Here is an 8665-nt window from a genome sequence, read left to right on the forward strand (position 1 = left end):
GGACGTTGGACTGATTTGAACACCTCTAGAAAGTTACACAAGGAATCGGGAAGGAGAATTGGGCAGCTGAGAGACAATGGGAGGAGAAGGATGTGTTATTACGTGTCCTTTTGGAGATTGTGTTTTGTGTCCTGTGAAGGTCTTTAAAATTTCTCTTAAAAATATGTGATTTTGTAAATCTGTTAGTCAAAAATAGAATAGAACATCCCTTGTTTGTCTTTTCAGGGCAGAGGGACTGAGAGATGGCCACGTTAGGGAGGACTCACTCGAACCTGATTTCAGACTCAGAGCTCAGATGTGTGATTTTCTGAGAATCTTGCACTGAGAAGCTGCATTGCTGTTAGCCAGATCCAAACAGTCCATCAGGCAGGAGGATGTGCCTGGGGTTCTGCTTCCTGCCTGAAGGGCCCCAACTCTCCCTCCAAAGGGCAGTGGGAGCCCCTCCGTCATGGAAGGGTCACAGGGCAGCCATTGAAGCAGCTCTGTTGCCTTTGGACAGTGCCAGCATCGTGGGAACCAGTTCCCTCCCAGATAGATGTCACCAGTTGCCTTGTTTCTAGAGACTGTGTCTTAGCCTTTTGCTTCACTGACATGCCTCTCCTTTTTGCCCTCTATTCCTTAGATCCATGTGATGTGGTAAACTGCACTTTCGTGTCCATAACCATCAGTTCCCTATTGCCTGAAGTCCAAAGATTTAGTGCAATTTCTAACCCTTAGATCTGCCTCTCCCCTCATATCTTGACATGCTCCTGGCACATCCTAGACTCCAGCCTGTGCAGACCACCTGCTAATTCTAAGTAGGCCTTACCATTTCTTCCCTATCTCCACTCCTTTGTTCAAAGTGAGATCTCTCATTCTTTTTTCTGCCCCCTACCTGAAGAATTCTAGTCTATCTTTACACTATGAAAAGCTCAAATTTGCTATTTGAAGTCAGTTCCAACTCAGTGATCCATCATTCAGTTTTTGAGGCTATAAATTGTAGTGGGACAAGACTGCCCGTCTTTCATCTTTTTCATGAAACCACTCATAGCTTTTAGTTGCCAGAGATGCAAAAGTCATTGGGTTAACAGTATCATTCCTATGGATTAGAGACCCATGTTAAACAATATCTCCTTTGAGAGGATTTCCTGGATCAACCTCTCCTGTTTACAAAACACCACACTGAAACCCTCTCAAGACACTTGAGTTCATTGTCTAGAACTTCCACTTGATGATGGAAGACAGTTGAGCATCTTCATACTCTGCATAATAATAGGTGCTAACTAGTTCTCAGTAAATGTTTGCTGGCAAGAAAGGGGGTGCAGACTTTATGGAAGAGGAGGAAAGTAAGGGTCTTGGGCTTGGCCACAGGCTAGCTTTTCTCTTTTGCTACCTCCAGTTTTCCCTGCATCTACTGCTTCTGCTGGGGTACAGGGAGCCCCAGACTTTTATCCAGGAGAAAACTAATAACCCAGTTCCCAGGGAAGATGCTGCTGAAGCATTGAGGGAGTGAACTCTGGGGAGCTAGACACTTGGCCTTCAAGGTGTGCTATACGGGCCATATCAAAGCAGGAGCTTACAATCTTGATAAAAAATGAGGAAATGTGCAAGAGAATTCAAAATTCCTATAGAATGTAGGCTTGGTTATGAATGCCTGGAAGTATTGCTCCAAGATAATCATTAAACTTTAAAGTATCCCCTGAAGTCTTCAAACCAAACAAGTGTTGCTGTCACGTGCCATGTCATTGGGCGGGTTCCTACTCACAGTGGCCTTGTGTACAACAGAAGCCAGCACTGTCCCGTTCTGCACCACCGTCAGAGTTGTTGCTCTGCTCTGCTTGAGCCCCTGGCTGCAACCACTGTGTCAAGGTCACCTTGTGGAGGTGCTTCCTCTTTCTGCCAACCTTCTATTCTCCAAGCATAAGACCATTATCCAGGGACTAGTCCTTGTTGAGAACACATCCCAAGTACATCATAGTAAGCCTTAACATCCTCTCTCCTTGACCGTAATAATGTAAGGTGGTCTCTGGAAGCAGGCAATAAGTCAAGGTGGCCACTATATGTATGTTCACCTTTGCAGTATAATAATTTCTACAGCTTAGTGAGGAATATGAAGAAAAAAAAAAGAAACTTCAATTCCCATCATGCATGATATTGGTTAGCAAAAACCAAAATACAATTACATATACCAATTGTTATGTGTTGTCGTCATTGTTGTTGATTGCTGTTGAGTTGAGCACGACTCATAGCCACCCTATGAACAAAAGACTTGAAGTCTTTCTAGAACTATCGTCATTTCTCAAAGTTCATAGTTTCCAGAGGCGTGTTATCTAGGAAGTGGATGCCAACCATGGCTCATAGTGACCCTGTGAACAGTAGACCTGAGCTTTCCCTGTCCTGCCCAATCCTCATGATCTCGGCCAAGTTCAAGCCCATTGTAGTCACTGCGTCAATCCACCTCATTGAGGGACTTCTTCCCTTTCGCCAATTCTCTACTTTGCCAAGAATGATTTCTCTCTCTAAAGACTGAGTCCTCCCAAAAATATCCCCAAAGTAAATGAGACAAAGTTTCACCATCCTTGCTTCTAAGGAGCATTCTGGTTGTACTTCCTCTAAGACAGATTTACTCATTCAGTCCCTGCTATGGTTATACTCTTTGTCAACATCACAATTCAAAGACATTGATTCTTCTTTGGTCTTTTTAATTCATTGTTCAACTTTTAGATGCATAGGAAGTAATTGAAAATATTATGCATGGCTTGAATGAGTCATACTTTTGTTTTTAAACTGACCTCTTTACTCTTCAGCACTTGGAGTGCTCCTTGACAGCTGACTTACCCAATGTAATGCTGTTGTTGTATTGTTGATTGCTGTCGAGGTGAGTATGACTTGTAGCGATTCTATGAACAAAAGACCTTTCCATAGAGATCATCATTTCTCCATGTTCATAGAGTTTCTAGAGGCACGTGATTTAGGAAGTGGATGCCACTCCTGCTTCCAAACCTGCTTTACAACTGGGAGCTCCACCAAACACTGTCCATGATGAGTAACCATTATGGTATTTTACACGACAATGGCAGTGTTCAGTATCACAGCAAACCCAAGTTATTCAGTAGAGCAAATGGACAATGTAATACCCAGTGTAATAGGTCTTTAGAATTCTTCACTGCTGCAACCTGAATGTTGATTGTGGATCCAAGTAAAATGAAATTGTTGACAACTTCAAACTTTTTGCCTTCCACAGTGTTGCTTATTGGTCCAGAGGTAAGGATTTTTATTCTTGATGTTGAAGTGTTACCCTATTGAAGGCTGCAGTCTTTGATCTTCTGCAACAAATATGTCAAGTCTACATGTTCTACAAGCAAGATTGCCAGCTGCATAATTCAGGCTCTGTATGAGTCTTCCTCTGATTCTGATACCACAGCTTCTTTAATGATTTGCTCAGCATATAGATTGAATGCTACTGGTGTAACAACACCATATATGCCATCAATTTCCCTTTAATTAATACACAATATATAAGCAACTTTATATACATCAGCTCTGAAGCATGCCCTATCCTGAGCCAGTCTCATTGTCTCTGACACACCTATACCCGTCACCGAAATTATTGTGTCAATTCATCTCATCCAGGGTCTTCCTTTCCTGCACTGTCTCTCCACCTTTCTGAGCATGATGTTTTTCTCTTCTCCAAGGATTGGTCCTTCCTGGCCAAGTGCCCAAAGTATATGAGACAGAGCTTCAAAATCCTTGCCTCTTAAGAGAAAATTGGTCTCACTGTCTCCAAGACAGACTTGTTTATTCTCTTGATGGTCCATGGTACCTTCACTACAGCACCACAACTCAAAGGCATTGATTCTTCTTCTGTCCTCTTCAGTCATTGTTCTGCTCTCTGACGCATAGCAAGTAATTACAAAGATGATGGACTGGATCAGGCACACCTTAGCCCCTAGACTGATATCATTACTCTTTAGCCCTTTGGGGAAGTCTCTGACAGCAGGCTTCCCCAATGCAATTAATCTTTTGACTTCCTGACTGCTGGTGCCAAGAGTGTTGAATGTGGAGCCGAGCTAGCTGAAATTATTAACAACCTCAATCTCTATCTATCATGGTGTTGCCAATTGTCCCAGTGGTGAGAATCTTTGTCTTCTTGATGTTTAGCTTCAATCCATATTGACAAAAATAGTACTTGAAATTCTGCAGCAAACACTTCAGCTTCTCCTCAGTTTCAACAAGCAAGGTTGTGTCATCTGCATAACGCAGGCTGTTGATAAGTCTTCCTCCAATCCTGATAAAGCCCAGCTTCCTGAATGATCTATTCTGCATACAGATGGAAAAGGAATGGAGACAGGTCATATCACTGACACACTCCTTTCCTGATTTTGAAACATGCAGTGTTTCCTCTCTGTGTTCTAAACTGCTTCCTAGTCCAAGTATAGGTTTTACATAAGCACAATCAACTGTTCTGGGATTCCCATTCTTCTCAAGGTTCGTCACAATTTGTTGTGATCAGCACAGTCAAATGCCTTTTCAGTCAATGAAACTCATAGACATTTCTCTGGTACTCTTTGCTTTCAGCCAAGATTCATCTGACATTGGCAATAACGTCTCTAGTGCCAGAACCTTTTCTCCACCCAGCTTGTATTTCTGGTAGTTCTCTGTCAATGTACTATTCCAGCCATTTCTGCATAATCTTCAGCAGGATTTTGCTTGCATCTGTTACTAGTGATAATGCTCAACAATTTTCACACTCAATTGGATCATCTTTTTTTTTTTTAATGGGAATAAGTATGGATCTCTTCCAGTCAGTTGGCCAGTAGTTTTTTTCCAGATTTCTTGGCACAATTTGGTGAGTGAATCCAGGGCAGTATTTGTTAAATATGTCAATTGGTCCCACCAATTCCTGGGGCCTTGTTTTTTGCCAATTCTTTTAGAGCAGCTTGAACTTTCTCCTTCATCACCATAGGCTCTTGATCGTATGTTGTTTCATGAAATTCTCCTTTGTCAGCCAATTCTTTTTGGTATAGTGATTCTGTGTACTCCTTCCGTCTTCTTTTAACTTCCTGGATTATTCAATATTCTGCCCATTGTTGTTGTTGTTAAGTACCAAGTAATAAACAACCTATAGCTGAACCTCCGGTGGATTTTCAGAGCCAGTTAATTGCATAGGAGAAGATTGTCCATCCTCCTCCCATGGAGCAGCTGGTGGATTCGAACTGTGAGCCTTTGGTGTTGCAGCACAGCTTCTCGCCACATTACAAGTTGAGGCTTGAATTTATTCTTCAGTTCCATCACCTTAAGAGATGGTGGGCAAGTTTGGCCTTTTTGATTTTCCAACTCCATCCCTTTGCATATTTCATTATCATACTTGGCTTTGTCTTCCTGTGTTGCCCTTTCATAGCTTTTCTTCAGCAGCCCAAATTCCTGCTTTCCCCCCTTTGCTTTGGTTTCTTGGCACTCTAGTACAATATTCAGAGTCTCACTACTGACATCCAACTCAGTCCTTTATTCCTCTTCTATCTTTGCATTCTTTGTGATGCTACACTTTATATTCTCCCACAAATCATCTGGTCTTTGTTCATTAGTGTTCAGGCCTCAAACTTGTTCCTGAGATGGTTTTAAATTCAGTTGGGGTAGACTCAAGGTGAAGTTTTGGTTTCTGAGGATTTGATGTAACCTTCTTTAGCTTTAGTTTGAACTTGCATATGAGTAGTTGATGGTCTGTTCTGCAAGCAGCACCTGGCCTAGTTTTCACAGCTGATATTGAGCATCTCCATTGATTCTTCCCACAGATGTTTAGGTATCTGATTCCTGTGCATACCATTAGGTGAAATCCATTTGTACAGTCTGCATTTATTCTTTTTATAAAAGATATTTGCAATAAATATCTCATTGATTGTACAAAATTCTATTATACTATCTCCAGTCTCATTTCTATCACCAAGTCCATGATTTCCAACTACTGATTCTTCTTCCATTCCCAACTTATGCATTCCACTCACCCATTCTTATTAATGCATCTTGTTTGCATATTCAATTGATTTCTGACTGTAAAGTTGGTAGAAATAATCTGTTTCCCCCTCTTTGGCTCTGGTTGTTGGTGAATATACTTGAATAATAGTGGTATTCCCTGGACTTCTTTGTATGTGTATGGATATTATCCTGTCGCTCACAACAATGTATTTCAAGATGGATCTAAAAATGACCATGTTAATTATGACATTGACCTTGTTTTACCTCACCTTTGCATCCCCAGTGCCATCCATCTCATTTTGTCAATATTTATGTGTTCTTTTTTTTTCTTAACAATGTCCAGTATTCCTACATTCATGCTTCTCACATTCCGCATTTTAGTTAGCAATGTCTGCTTACAAGTTTTTCTCCCCATTTGTGTTTCCAAATTTGAAGGCTCAGCCTCAGGTGCCATGTCTGCTAGTCTGTTCTAAGTGTTCTTATTGAATGTTGTTGATTACCTTCAAGTCGAGAACAACTCATAGCGGCCCTATAAACAAAACACCTGAAGGCCCTCTACAACTATCGACATTTATCAAAGTTCATAGAGTTTCTAGAGGCATGTTATTTAGGAAGTGGGTACCACTCCTGCTACAACCCTGACACACACTTTTATTTTAAATCATGCAGTGTTCCCTTGTTCTGTTTGAACAATATTTCTTGGTTTAAGTATAGGTTTCACATGAACACAGTTAAATGTTATGGAATCCCTATTCTTCTCAATATTAGCCATAATAGTTACAATCAATAAATGCTTTTGTATAATCAATAAAATACAAATGAACATCCTTCTTCTATTTCTGCTTTTAGCTAAGCTCCATTTGACATCAGCAATGATATGCCTCATGCCAAGGCCTTTTCTGAATCCAGGATTTTAATTTCTGGCAATTTTCTGCTGATGTACTGTCTAGACATTTAAATATTATGCAAGATTTGACTTGTATGTGATTTATTGTTAGATATTTTCCACATTCTTTTGGACCTTCTCTTTGGGTGATGGGAACAAATACAGATCTCTTCAAGTCAGCTGGCCAGATAGCTGTTCAGATTTGTTGGTAGATACTGCTGATCATGTCCAGGATTACACTTATTTCTTGAACTATTTCAATTTATATTCAATTGTTATAACTTCCTGGGGCCTTATCTTTGTTTTTCTAAATCTACTGTCAGGGGCCTCTCCAGAGTTCTGAGAAGCAACGATGCCAGTCTAAAGACTAAGGTGCGCCTGATCCAGGCCACAGTCTTCACAATAACTTGCTATGCATCAGAGAGCTGGACAATGACTAAGGATGACAGAAGAAGAATTGATACCTTTGAGATGTGGTGCTGGAGAAGAGTCTTGAACATACCATAGATCACCAAGAAAATAAAAATCTGTCTTGGAAGGGTGAAAACAAATTTCTCCTTTGAGGCTATGATTTTGTCAAAAGCCTTTTCTGCACCAGTTACTAAGATCATATGGTTCTTGTTATTTGCTTTGTTAAGATGGTGAATTACTTTATTTTTCTTATGTTGGACCATCCTTGCATGTTGTTGTTGTTATGTGCCATCGAGTCATTTGTAACTCCAAGCGACTCTATGTACAAGAGCCCTAAATGCCATTCTATCCTGTGCCAATCTCGCTGTCTCAAACACATTCATTCCCACCACACCACTCACAGAATTGGTCCATCTCATCGAGGGTCTTCCTCTCCTGCGCTATCCCTCCACTCTCCCAAACATGATGTCCCTCTCTAAGGACCAGTACCTCCTTACAACATGCCCAAAGTATGTCAGATGAAGCTTCAGAATCCTTGACTCCAGGGAACCTTCTGGCTTCACCCTCTCCAGGACAAACCTGTTTGTTCTCCTAGCAGTCCATGGTATATTCAACACTCCCCCCAGCACCACAGATCAAAGGCATCAATTCTCTTTCTATCATCCCTATTTACTGTCCAACTCTCCGATGCACAGCATGTAATTGCAAAGATTATAGCCTGGATCAGTGTCGAGGACTCTCCTTCATAGGGTCGCTATGAGTCGCCAGCAACTCGACAGCACTTAACAACAATAACATCAACAGAGAGAGACAGACAGAGAGAGAGAGAGAGAGAGAGAGAGAGAGAGAGAGAGAGAGATATCAGCTGGCCCAGTGATGTGAAAACAATGTGACCAAGACCAAGGTGGGTGACTTTTAATCCGCGGCCCTCAGGCCAGTCTTTCATTGTTTTTGTTTAGACATTCCTCTAGGTCATATAGCCCTGGTGTACAAGTTGCCGTCCCGTGGTCACTTGTGGTTGCTGTGAGGCTGAACACTGTGACACAGATGTATCAAATGTGTTAATGGTTGGCTACCCAATGCGCACAGAGAGAGTGGGGTGGAGCTCTCCGATTAAAACAAACTTGGAAGGAGGAGTGTCATCCACTTCCATAATGGCTTGCCTCCCGAAACCCTATGAACCTGGAGAGAGGATGAAAGGCACCCAAGCATCGAGGACTCTCCTTCATAGGGTCGCTATGAGTCGCCTGCGACTGGCACTTATCAACAACAACAACAATAGCCTGGATCAGACACACCTTAGTCTCCAGCCTGACGTTGTTGCTCTTCAGTACTCTTGAGAGGTCCCTCACAGCTGACTTTCCCAATGCAATTCGTCTCCTGATTTCCTGGCTGCTGTTACCAAGACTGTGGAGC

This window comes from Elephantulus edwardii, unplaced genomic scaffold (assembly GCF_000299155.1).
Source record: "Elephantulus edwardii isolate Elephantulus edwardi_28Jun2011 unplaced genomic scaffold, EleEdw1.0 scaffold00063, whole genome shotgun sequence".
Lineage (NCBI taxonomy): Eukaryota > Metazoa > Chordata > Mammalia > Macroscelidea > Macroscelididae > Elephantulus > Elephantulus edwardii.